Raw genomic sequence first — 13010 nt, forward strand, 5'->3', positions numbered from 1 at the left:
TCCATTCCTTTTTTTGGACTTCCGGTCTTCCTCTTTTCCCTTTCCAAGCAAATCTCTTTTACTCTTCTGCCTCCCACTCGGAAAAATACTTCTTTTCGCTATTAATATTTTTTAATTTATTCCATGTTTTTGTTAGTTGTAAAACTGAAGTTTGTTTTATCGTTATTTTTTGTTTTATCATATTTTAAATGTAGAAAGTGTCTAAATATAGTATTAAAACTTCATTCCAACAACTCTTCATTTGCTAAAACTTTTACCCCTTTCGTTTTCTCGATACCTCTCTTATTAAGCCAAGAGACATACAACAACAACAACAACCCAGTGAAATCCCACAACGTGGGGTCTGGGGAGGGTAGAGTGTACGCAGACCTTACTCCTACCAAGGTAGGATGGCTGTTTCCGAGAGACCCTCGACTCAATAAAAACATAAAAAGAGGTCAGATACGCAAAAGGAGGGATGCAACACGAGGACTTCTCAGGGGGTCACCCATCCTAGTACTACTCTCGCCCAAGCACGCTTAACTTCGGAGTTCTGATGGGATCCGGTGCGTTAGTGCTGGTATGATCGCATCCTAAGCCAAGAGACATATTTATCCTTTTTCTCTTTTTTTAAATTTTCCTCATTTTTTTCCCATTTATGTCTATTAAAATTCCACTTCCATAAACTCATTTTTTATCTTTATAACCTATATCTTTAATAATCTCCATAACTCCTATTCCTTTCATGTTCATAACCTCCAAACTTAAATTTGTAAGTTTATGATAATTTATGTTGTTCCTCCATATATACCTATATCTATCTATATTGCAAGGCAAGCCTTTTTTAATCAGATGGCGGTGTATCCTAATTGGCATTTGATGCACTCATAAGCAAAAGAGTTAATAAGTACATATTAGCCTTCTTGGCTTTTTGTTACTCATGTTGAAGAGATTCTTCATCAAAGAGAATTAGGCTATGCTTATATCATTTTGTTGCACCAGTAAAAGCTATCCAGGGAGTACTATCAAATTTGTTTGCTTACTTTATGACTTATACTTTGTATTTTGACATTTTCTATAATGCAAAAAGTAAATATTGTTTATTATACTTTCCTTATATTACTACTATATTTGCTTCATGTTGGCTTTTCCTTTGTGATTGTGAAGATCATTATGTTGGATTCTTACTATTAAAGTGTATAATAGGAAGAGGTTAGTAAGTACTTTTTTTTCTTGAAGATATATGCTTGGTTAGTAATAAGCATACTTAGGGGATCATGAACAATGAGACGGAGATTACGGAATAGAAAATAAAGAAAAGAAAAATAATGAAATGAAATTTTGAAAATTATGATTAACGGAAATGTAATATAGAATTACAGATGCCGCAAATCCGCATCTTCTGCTGCAACTTTAAAAGTGAAGAAATACAGAATTACAGATGCCGCAAGTCCGCAGCTTCTGCTGCAGCTTTAAAAGTGAAGAAAAAGAACTATGAAAGAATATATTTTTTTGCTAAAATTAAAGATAAAAAATTTTAAAAAGCGTAATTTAATGGACCGACGCCACAATTGGTGTTGCTCCTTTTTTCTTTTGCTTTTTTCTCCGCCCGGCTTTTAGTTTATTTACTTTCATTTCACGTTTTCTTTTATATGAATATAAAGAAGTTACAAAAAACAAACTTTAATGGGTGAAAATAATAGAATATCTATACACATATATTTAATAGATATTATATAAAGAAAACCATGTATTAAAAATAACCACCCACACAAACACACGTATTTGAAAGTGAAAATTATCCTTTTAAATTCTATTTCTTTCATTTCATTTCAATTAAAATTTGATAACGAAAAATGCAGTTCATCTAAGCCTTAATTATAATAAAACTAGACGGCCTATGCCCGTGCTGCGCACGAGCCCACCACTTTAGATTATAGTGTATCTATGTGTATGTAGTTGTGTTTGGATAGTGATAATATATATATACACACACGCACACACACACACACACTATGTTCAAAACACGATTAATATAACATTGTAGTTTATGTTCCATATCTAAAACTTTATTATATTAGTGTTTCCTACGAATACAAAGTTGGCAAAAATTTATTAATACTTTTTAAAAGAGAAGACTTATTTAAAAGGAAACTATTTTCCTCTCTTTGAGATAAAACAATAGCAATATTTAAGCATCAGTTGATGCTTTCAATTTTAATTTGTTTAATTTAAAGGTGTAAAATAATTATTATTTTTTATCAAATTTTGATTTGGATAATTATAATTCAAATTATTAAATTAATTTTACATGTTTAAAACGAAACAAAGTAGAAATTGATTTTCTATTTAAAGGAAGAAATACTATTTTTTAATTTTTGGTAAATATTCTCGGTTTAGCTCATTTTACTTGTCATGTTGTCTTTTGCATGGTTTTTAAGGAAACGTCAATTAGAATTATAATTTAACTAATTTACCTTATTCATTATTTGATCTCCATTTGATATTTTTGGTTTTACGACATTAATCTCTTTTCACATTTATTAGAGTAAGAATAAAAATTAAAAATTAATTAAATTCTATCTTATTTTAAAATATAAATATTTTAAGTATATTTGTTTTAGTAAACATAAAAAATAAATAACATGGCAGAATAGCAAATAAAACGGTTCAATATCTAGATTAGATCTCAGGCTAATTTAAAAAAAAAAAAATTGTATGGTTTGGCTACTTAACCTTTTAAACAAAAGCAATAATATGGGGGTCCATGTTTTTTGCGGTACAATAATTTCATTTGCTCCCACTAATGGGTTGATAAGCATGTGACAATGAATCCATCATTATTGACTTAATGGGATACTTTGGAAATTACATGAATATTGTTTGATATAGGGTGCACTTTTTTTTTTGACATTATTAGTTTGCACTGTTTTTATGCATATATATATATATATATATATATATATATATATATATATATATATACTATGTTCAAAGCACGATTAATATAACATTGTAGTTTGTGCTCCGTATCCAAAACTTCATTATATTAGCGTTTGCTACGAATATAAAGTCTGCAAAAATTTATTAATACTTTTTAAAAGAGAAGACTTGTTTAAAAGGAAACTATTTTCCTCTCTTTGAGATAAAACAATAGCAATATTTAAGCATCAGTTGATACTTTCAATTTTAATTCGATTAATTTAAAGGTGTAAAATACTTATTATTTTTTATCAAATTTTGATTTCGATAATTCTAATTCAAATTATTAAATTAATTTTATTTGATTTTCTATTTAAACGAAGAAGTACTATTTATTTATTTTTTAGTAAATATTTTCGGTTTAACTCATTTTACTTGTCATGTTGTCTTTTGCATGGTTTTGTAAGGAAATGTCAATTAGAATTAGAATTTGACTAATTTACCTTATTCATTATTTAATCTCTATTTGATATTATTTTTTATTTTACGATATTAATCTCTTTTCAAATTTATTAGAGTAAGAATAAAAATGAAAAAGTAATTAAATTCTATCTTATTTTAAAATATAAGTATTTTAAGTATATTTATTTTAGTAAACATAAAAAATAAATGACATAGCGGAATAGCAAATACAACAGTTCAATATCTAGATTAGATCTCAGGCTAATATAAAAAAGTAAGAAAATTGTATGGTTTGACTACTTAACCTTTTGAAGAAAAACAATAATATAGGCTCCATGTTATTTGTTGTACAATAATTTCATTTGCTCCCACTAATGGGTTGATACGCATGTGGTAATGAATCCGTCATTATTAACTTAATGGGATACTTTGGAAATTATATGAATATTGTTTGATTTTTTAATATGAGATGCACTTTTTTTTTTTTTTGACATTGTTTGTTTTTTTTAATATGGGGTCCACTTTTTTTCCGTGAGTTTGGGGATGGTGAGTTCCACTTTTTTTTTATATATATTGCTTGGTGTTTAGTATGGGGTCCACTTTTTTTTTATAGACGACGGACGACGAAGCGTGGGTTTAAACCCATGTTTAATCCTATGCTTCTATATAGTTATAAAATCACATATTTTTATAATATGTCAATACATTCAATTAATTTTTGTATGTATATATGTGAACAATTTTTAAATTTTTTTTATTTCAACCAAATTGTTTTTAATATCCGCGCGAAGCGCGAGCTAATTCCCTAGTCATTAGATAGGTAGAAATTAATGAATTGATATTGAAATTGAACTACCTATTAATGGGTAAACGCCATGTTGTCGAATTGAGAGTTAATTAGCTATTTCGACGATTGTGTATTGGAGAATGATAAAATATTTTGGTTGAATAGAAGTAGATATGATATTATTGAGATGATTGATACCTAGGTTGGAGTTGTATGGTAATTAAATTGTTGAAGATATTTATCAGATTTCTCCTCTGACCACAAAAGAAAGACTGTATTCTTGTCATTTCACCGCCAATTAATTTTCAACTATTCGCTCCATTTCGATTTAAAGTAGGCTAATTTGATTAAGCACGGGGTTTAACATAATAAGAAAGATTTTTAAATTTCATGGTCTTAAATTAGAGATGTGCATAATGTATTAAAATACTTTTTGAGTCTTGTGGTCTTGAACAAGTCATGTCGAATGTTAAAATTATAGAGTTAGCAAATATAGAAAAATGTATTCTTTTTTAAATAACCTAAAAAAGAAAGTAAGAAAATTGAAATAAAGAGAGCAATAATATTTGTCTGTAGTTTGTAATATTTTTCCACAGGAAATTGATTATTAATTAATTACTAATGTTCTTTTTCTTATATGATCGTCTTCACACGAGATTGGTAAATAAATAAAAATACAAGAAAACTTTATAGTCATATTCTTTCAGTCATATAAATCAGAGTATAGAAATTGGCTTTATGCAATTTGGTAAAATTCCCAAATCTTGAAAATAAAAAATCATTATTGATATACAATCTAGACCTTCAAACAACCAAACAAAGGCTGAAATACCAAGCTGGATTTGGGAATTTACCCCTCCTGATGTTATCTTAACCTTTCTAGCAATCTTCTTGGAGGTCTAGAAAAACCTAATAGTTTTACCAGCTATCTAGCAGTGATTCACTTGCATTCCAACAGCCTCATGAACATATATAGTGTTACTTATGCCATTTGGTGCAACTTGGACACACTGGGAAGCTTCTGAATTGTATAAAACTGGAGACCAACAACTGGAAATACACACTGAATGACAAACTAATTTTTTTTTTTTTTTTTATATCAAAGTTCCATCATATTGATGGACGAGTTAGGCAAGACTCCAACCTGTTCATTCCAAAAAGGATAATTACACAGAGGAGGACATAAACCTTAGCATCACTTAGATGATGTAGATTGAAGGAATCCAATCTAATAGCTATCAGCCTATAGTACATGTACAAAAGATTGAGGGACTCCACCCTATACAAAGTTGAATTTTTTGGAATGAAAATTACTACTACATACAGATATGCAGCTACAAGCAATAAATCGAAATGATCAGGTGATACCATCATTGATGCAAAAGTGGTTCTTCTTTGGTCATACCATCTTGAAACTCTAACCCGATTAGGAAGGGAAACAGCTTCATTGAAGATAGTAAGAAATTTGTTATGTACTCCTAGATTGGCAAAGTGATCAGCAATGTCATTGCCCTCTCTAAAAGTATGTACAAAAAGAAAATTTCTGGAATTTGAGATCTCCCATATATGAACTAGAATATGCCAGATTTGCGAGTGAGGTTGACAAGACTTGTTGAGCATATTCACAATAAGCATGGAATCAGATACCACAATAAAATTCTAAAATCCCAAGCTATAGCATATGCTGCAACCCTGCAAAACTGCTTTAGCTTCAGCAACATTATTGGTACAGAGGCCATAATAGTCTGAGAAAGACTTAACCACAGGACCCCTATGACTTCTAATAATACCTCCTCCGCCAGTTTCTTCAGGATTGCCTTTCCTACAACCATCCACATTTAGCTTAAACATCCAAGATCAGGTTTTTTTACACCTGATAGCCTTAGAGTGAATAAGAGGTTTTAGGCCCTCAATTGTTCTACATTTGTCTATCCACAAATGTGGAAGCAAAAGTTTTGGGAATTGGACATTTAAGATAAGATTCATAAATTTAATCACTAGCTGGATAATATGCCAATTGGACATTTTGAAGTTCTCAAACCTGGCAGAACATATGTTCTTCCATATTTCCCAACAAATGATAATAGAAAGACATTGAATCATGGTAGAATGAACATTATTACTAGTTTTAGCCATCCACCGATTCATAAGTTTAAGTCTTATGTTTTGACTTCTATAAGAGATATTACTATACTTACAAAAATAAGTCCATACCTTTTCAGAAATCAAGCTCTTATTGAAAAGATGATCAATAGTTTCCTCCTTATAGATGGTACAACATGAGCATCTAGAGGGTATAACCACTCCAATAAATTTAAGAATATCATCTGTTGGTATTTTGCTTTGGAGTAGTCTAAATATGAAAAAGGAAATCCTGAAGAGAATCCTTTTGTGCCAAATCTTCTAACTAGAAAGACTAGTGCACTGTTTCTGTCTCACCAATTGCTAGGCTGATTTACAAGTGAAATTCCCTTAGTCTTCAAGAAGCCAATAGGGTTAATCTGCTAACCTGCCTTATTTACATCAATATCCAACTTTTTTATAGTGTGAACCATATCTAGTGGAAGAACTTGCGGAAACTTGTCAAGATTCCACAAGCCACCATTCATGAATTCACTAACTTTTGTGATCTTTGAAGCTCTTCCCACCTGAAGTATAGAAGCAATTGCTCCCAATCCTGACCAGTTATCCCACCAAAGGAATTCATCACCTTTTCCAATCTTCCAGAAAGTATGTGGTTCAGCTTCACTCTTAATGTTCATGAGTCTTCTCCATACATGTGATTGGCCATGACCCCATATTTTGTCAACTAGATGTGATCTTTTGCAGTACTTTGCTAGAAGAAAATCCTTAAGCAAAGTATTTTGAGTCCTTAAATTCCACCAAAGCGTTGTAGAGAAAGTACTACAAATGTCTTTTAGAGATATGAACCCAGCTCCTTTTTCATTGACAGGAAAACATAGGTCATTCCAAGAATTCCAATGCCTCTTGTTCTTGTTTTGATCTCTACCCCAAAAGAAATTGGCCACAATCTTATCTATTTGATCCAGGTTAGTTTTAGTAGGTTGAATCACAGCCAAGAGGTGAAGTGGCATAGCATGGAGGATAGATTTTATAAGGACTGCTTTGTCACGACCCAATTCGCGAGTCGTGGTGGCACCTACACTATCCCTCCGAGTAGGCGAACCACATTACTAATAACAAGTTAAATAAGCAGAAAAATTAAATAAGAATAAGTTATCAAGTCTTAAATGCTTATCATAATTAGAAATGTCACGACAACCCCAAAATCTGGTCAAAGGGTACAAGAGCGCTAACATAGTACGGAATAGAAGTCTGAAAATACCCGAAGGCTACATATTGTCTGTAGAATACAAGAACCGAAATAAATAGAGGAGGTCCTTAAGGGGCCACGGATGACCAAGTAGCTCACCCTGAATGACTGAAGATGTCACCCTCGCGTATCAGCCACGGGGTGTAGAACTGGAACCTGGATCGTACTCTGCACTCAACAAAAGTGCAGCAAGAGTAGTATCGGTACAACACTTGTACCGGTAAGCATCATAGGCCGACAATGATTAGATAACGCATGAAGAAGTTGAAACCAACAAGTAGCATATAGAGCAAACAGGTATGGTCACGTATCATATACAAATAATGTATAAAGGAATCATGAAATCAACCAAGACAGATATAATTCACCAAATGATCAGTCAAATATAAGAGTGGATGAATGCAATGCAATGCAATACAATAATCACCTCTCTCACTCCACTCTCGTACACACATGCTAAGGGCAGTGCCTCAAAGCCATGACCCATGGGGGACCCGCGAAGTCCATGTACCACTCGTGCTCTCCGGCAGAAACCTCGGAGGCTTTTAATCACTCTCAATCTCCGGCAAAGACCTCGGAGTCTCTCAATCAGTCACCTCACCAATCATCACAACAATAATATGGAAAGCATGCCATGCATGATATCAGTCTCAACAATATCACCAATATAAATCAACAAGTACAAGTCATATTACTGTCCACTGTTCAATTATCAATATTACCATTCTTTTTCATGCGATGAGTGAACTAGTATGTGACAGAGATACAAACAAGTGATTATCACAGAAATAACACATTTGGCGACAAGCACACATAACAGCTGACAAACCAACCTAATTAGAATTCACCTCCACTTCATGCCCGAAGGCCTATCATGCTATCCCCGTCACTTTCTACAACTACATGCGATTCTCTAATCAGAGTCTAACTAAAGTAGACCGTAACCTACCTCAATGCCGAACGAGTGCCACGAACAATCAAACTAATGCCTTCCCTTTGCGTAGAGCCTCTGAACGATTAAAATCTATAAGATATGCGATCTACGTTAGAATACGAATCTACGAGCACCCATATTGCTATATTTATATTCGAAACCCAGAAACGCACCCCAAAAAGTGGCATTGGGCCCACAAGGGCAAGATTGTAATTTTATTGAAAACTGGCATACAATAGCCCAAACTTATGATTCTCAACAATCATCGAAATCCGATCACGAATCGACGTTCAATTCCACATTTTACTTGAAAACTCGTTTCCATGGAAAACCCACCAATTTCTATATACCATTATTTTATTGAATTTTTTTGAAATATCAAGAATATGAAATATAATGGACAATAATAAATAAAATAAAAAATCTGATCCAAACACACAATATAGATGAAAGCATTCACAGATTAAGACAAAAACATAATTTAATATATTTGAACAAGGGCTTCCATTATGTACATAGTACCAAAACTTTTGCATACTTAATGAAGAAAAAGATTGTTAAATAGACCTCAAGCAATTGCCAAAAACATCTTCGTCAACTGAGGAAAAGCTCAACAAGCAGTAGCTCAACATTATAAAGTCATTAAAATCGTCCAGTCATTAAAATAGTGACTCTAGACCATGATGCATTCATGAGACAGATCAAAGGAAACATGCACCAAAAAAAAAAAAGAATTCTAACGTACATATATATCATCCAAGAAATCCAACATCAATACTTAGTTATATTTCACATGATATTAAACAATTTAAATATATAGTATGAACTAAACTCAAGTAAAAGAAATGGATCCATAATCATTACTAATACCATCTCTGACATGAACACTATAATCTTAATCACTAAACACATAGAGGATTAATTATATTACACCAAGAATCAATAATTGGAAGAAATCCTTACTTGCACAGTTGAGTTCCTAGAATTCTTTTTGGAATGTTTTTGCTCTTCCTCTTGATATTTCTGGTGTTGTTCAAGTTAAAGTAATTTGTGTCCACTTCCAATAATGAATCGAATGGAGCAAGATCCGTAATAAGATCTTGGACATGGGTGGTGTCTTGATAATTTAGAAAAGAAGAAGAATTGGTGTTTGTTGGCAGTTAAAGGAGCTGGAGGTTATCATTATCATTGCCTTGTTGAAAAGGAAACATGAAATTATCCCTCTGTACTTCCACTAATTAATATGTTTTCAACTTAATAATAAGTACATGCACTAACTAATTGTGACTTTCCTTTATCTTCATCATTAATACCTACCTACCTAACAAATTTATTACTCCCTCCGTAAGTCCAAATAGTAGATTGGCCCACTTCTTTTACCTTTTATTTAATAACCAACCAATGCATTTTAGTCCACCAATCCATTAGCATATTAGCCAAATAAAATAAAATAAAATAAATACTCTCTCCTCATGCCTTATATATATATGTGTAAATAATATTCCCCTTAATTTCTACAATTTACTTATCCACTTAACCACCTGTAGAAATATAGTCCTTCCGCCAAATATTTTAATTTCCAACTTAGATCTTATATGTGTGAAACTCATATTCCTATAAATAAACTATTCACACATATTAAATAAAAAGATATTTAAAAAAAAATATCCGCCAATTAAATCGCCATGCCACCAAATTCCCGCAAATTAAGAATACCCTTTAAACTACGAAAAAGGTATTTTAGCGAAAACTAGTTCACAGGTTCTAAACGACCAAACGGGTCGTTACATGCTTTGCCTCAATAAGAAAGGAATTTGGATTGCCAACCCTGAAGTCTATTAGAGATTTTTGTAACTAGACTATTGAAGTAGATCACTCTTTTCCTCCCAAAATAAATAGGGCATCCCAAATAAGTCATAGGAAAAGGGCAATGTGAAAAAACAGTGATTCTCTTGATCTCATTGATTCTGGGATCATCATTCTTGAAAGACACATAGAAGCCAGACTTGTGCTTATTCACAAGTTGTCCAAAGACCCTTTCATATTGATTGAGTTTGGACATAAGTAACTCCAAAGAAGTTGGATCACAGGAAGAATATTGAATTGTGTCATCTGCATAGCACAAATGGTTGATTTTTGGCCCATTGCCCATAACTCTAAGTGAAATAGGGAATGAAATTAGTATTCATCAAAATGTTCATAAGCTTGGATAGAAGTTCTGCCCCAATGACAAATAAAGATGGGGATAGTGGATCTCCTTGCTTGATACCTCTGCTGGACTTGAAAAAAACATGTCTAACCCCATTAATATTAACAGAATACCACACATTGGTCATTAATCTCCAAACCATACCAATCCAAAATTCTGAGAATCCAAGTTGTCTAATGACTTTATCAAGGAATTCCCATGAGACTCTGTCATAAGCCTTAGCCATGTCTAGTTTAAGCACAACATTCCCATGTTCAGTGGTTTTATTGATGTTATGGACCATGTCTTGAGTCAGCATAATATTTTATGTAATTGATCTACCTTTTAAGAAACATGTTTGGTTAGGGGTAATCAACTTGTGCATCAATGGACTCAATCTTTGATTCACCTGGGCTTTGAGATGATCTTGCAAGAGAAATTGCTAAGACTGATTGGTCTCAGTTCAGTGAAAGTTTGAGGATTAGCAACTTTGGGGATCATAACAAGACATGTATGTGTGAATGCCCTTGGAATTGGGGTACCTGCAAAAAAATCAAGAATCATTAGTAATAGATCATTTTTAATAGTTTCCCAACAGGCTTGATAGAATTTCCCAGAAACTCCATCAGGCCATCAGGACCTGGTGAACTCTAGGAACTCATAGAAAAAACAATGTCCTTTACTTCTTGTAAAGAAGGAGGATCAGATAACATTTTATTATCACAGTGAGTAATAAGTTTAGGAAGACAATTCACAATGGAAAAATCAATATCATCATTTTCCTTAGTAAATTGTTTTTGAAAAGGTATCCTTCAATAGCTATAAGGTCATCTCCTTCAATCCAATCTCCGCCATCATTCTTAATTTTGTCCAAGCTATAAGGTCATCTTCTTTCTTCCATTTATTCATTAATGACTTGAAAAATTTGGAGTTCACTTCACCTTCAACAAACCATTTTATCCCAGATTTTTGCTTCCAAAAGGATTTTTCTTTTTTATAGGCCCTGATAAGTATGGCATTGGCATGATTCAGAGATGCTCTATTGATTTTAGAAGTATCAGCTATCATAACATTTTCAAGATCAACCTTGTTCTCCAACTCTTTTATAGTATCAAAAATGGTGCCCACAAATGATTTGTTAACTTAATTGTGCTACAATGTACGTCAATGGGAGATAGTCTATGCTATTTATATTTTAATTTTAATTTTTTTTAATTATAACCTAAAGTTAGTCGGGTAGGGGAAAAGTTAATTTCGAAAAATGTGGCATTCAATACAGACGGACATTCCTTCGGCCAATCCTTACTATTTACTACTAACCATCTCTACCATCATAACTAGCGCTACCGCCAACTACCATCAACACCATCGTCAACCACCGCACAATTTTCGGCCACCACCATCAACACCGCATTTGCTAACATCAACCAACTCCATCATCACAAGCACCACCACAACTACCAACCACTTCCACAATCAGAACTATCACCACCACCACTACAAAGCATCTCCACTATCACTAGCGAACGTAAATTTTTTATTTTTATTATCAATAAGTATTTTTATTTTATTAAATTTATTTTCTAATAGTTAGTTTTTTTTATTTGAATTGTATATTTATTATGTTTAAATAAATACATTATGCACATTCAGATGTTTAAAAACAAACCCTCTTAATTATTCAGATGTGCAATATCATATAATATAATATTAAAAGCGAGAAACTCCTATCTTCAAAGTTGGATTACCATCTTACCCTGTAGTAAACCAAAATGTAATAATATCCCAAAAATGTTGATGGATATATATATCCTTTTAAAATATAAAAACCACTTAATAATAATAATAATAATAATAATAATAATAATAATAATAAACATAACAGTAAATGCATTTATACCAAATAACTCATCTTAATATTCCCCGTAGTCTTCCACTTTCCAGTCATTATAACTCTTCCGTTACCCTTTCTCATTAGAAAGTTAATAGTCCCTTCATTTCATAATAAGTGATTTTTTAAGCTTATGCACACCTCTTAAGAAATTGTTCACTCCTAGATAAGTAGGAGTTTTTTTATTAACTTACCCCTAATCAATTTTTATTACTTTCTAGAAAAAGAAAAGGTAGTTTGTGAATCTTGACTATTTAAATAAGGATAATTTTGGAAGAATCTGCCCAAAGTCTTATTGAAATCCTAAAGCATCACTTATTTTGGAATAAATTAAAATGCCTAAAACACCACTTATCTATATATAATATAAAGCTAGGCATAAACAAGGTGATGTGGCACTTCTCTATGGCCACCATTCCTATTTATCTTTTTTCTCATATTTTTGGATTTTTTATACATAAATTATTAACTAAATGGCTTAAAAAAAGCCTCACATGATATATGTTGAACTAA

General features: G+C 32.1%; 1 long non-coding RNA gene and 1 other non-coding gene across 3 annotated transcripts; both read right to left on the reverse strand.

Annotated features, from left to right (window-relative positions):
- Positions 1-454: 454 nt before the first annotated feature.
- Positions 455-573, reverse strand: LOC132634405 (5S ribosomal RNA). Its single transcript, XR_009580133.1, has one exon. It is a non-coding gene; the product is annotated as a 5S ribosomal RNA (ribosomal RNA).
- A 4513-nt stretch (positions 574-5086) lies between these two features.
- LOC132630888 (uncharacterized) lies at positions 5087-9977 on the reverse strand. 2 transcript variants are annotated; one of them, XR_009578725.1, is made up of 4 exons: positions 9382-9977; positions 8434-8508; positions 7584-7652; positions 5087-7344 (listed from the first exon to the last, which is right to left on the reverse strand). It is a non-coding gene; the product is annotated as an uncharacterized LOC132630888 (long non-coding RNA). The 2 variants fall into 2 exon arrangements; XR_009578724.1 differs by lacking the exon at positions 5087-7344 and having other exon boundaries at positions 7403-7652; positions 9382-9966.
- Between the last annotated feature and the right edge of the window lie 3033 nt (positions 9978-13010).

This window comes from Lycium barbarum, chromosome 3 (assembly GCF_019175385.1).
Source record: "Lycium barbarum isolate Lr01 chromosome 3, ASM1917538v2, whole genome shotgun sequence".
Taxonomy (NCBI): Eukaryota; Viridiplantae; Streptophyta; class Magnoliopsida; order Solanales; family Solanaceae; genus Lycium; species Lycium barbarum.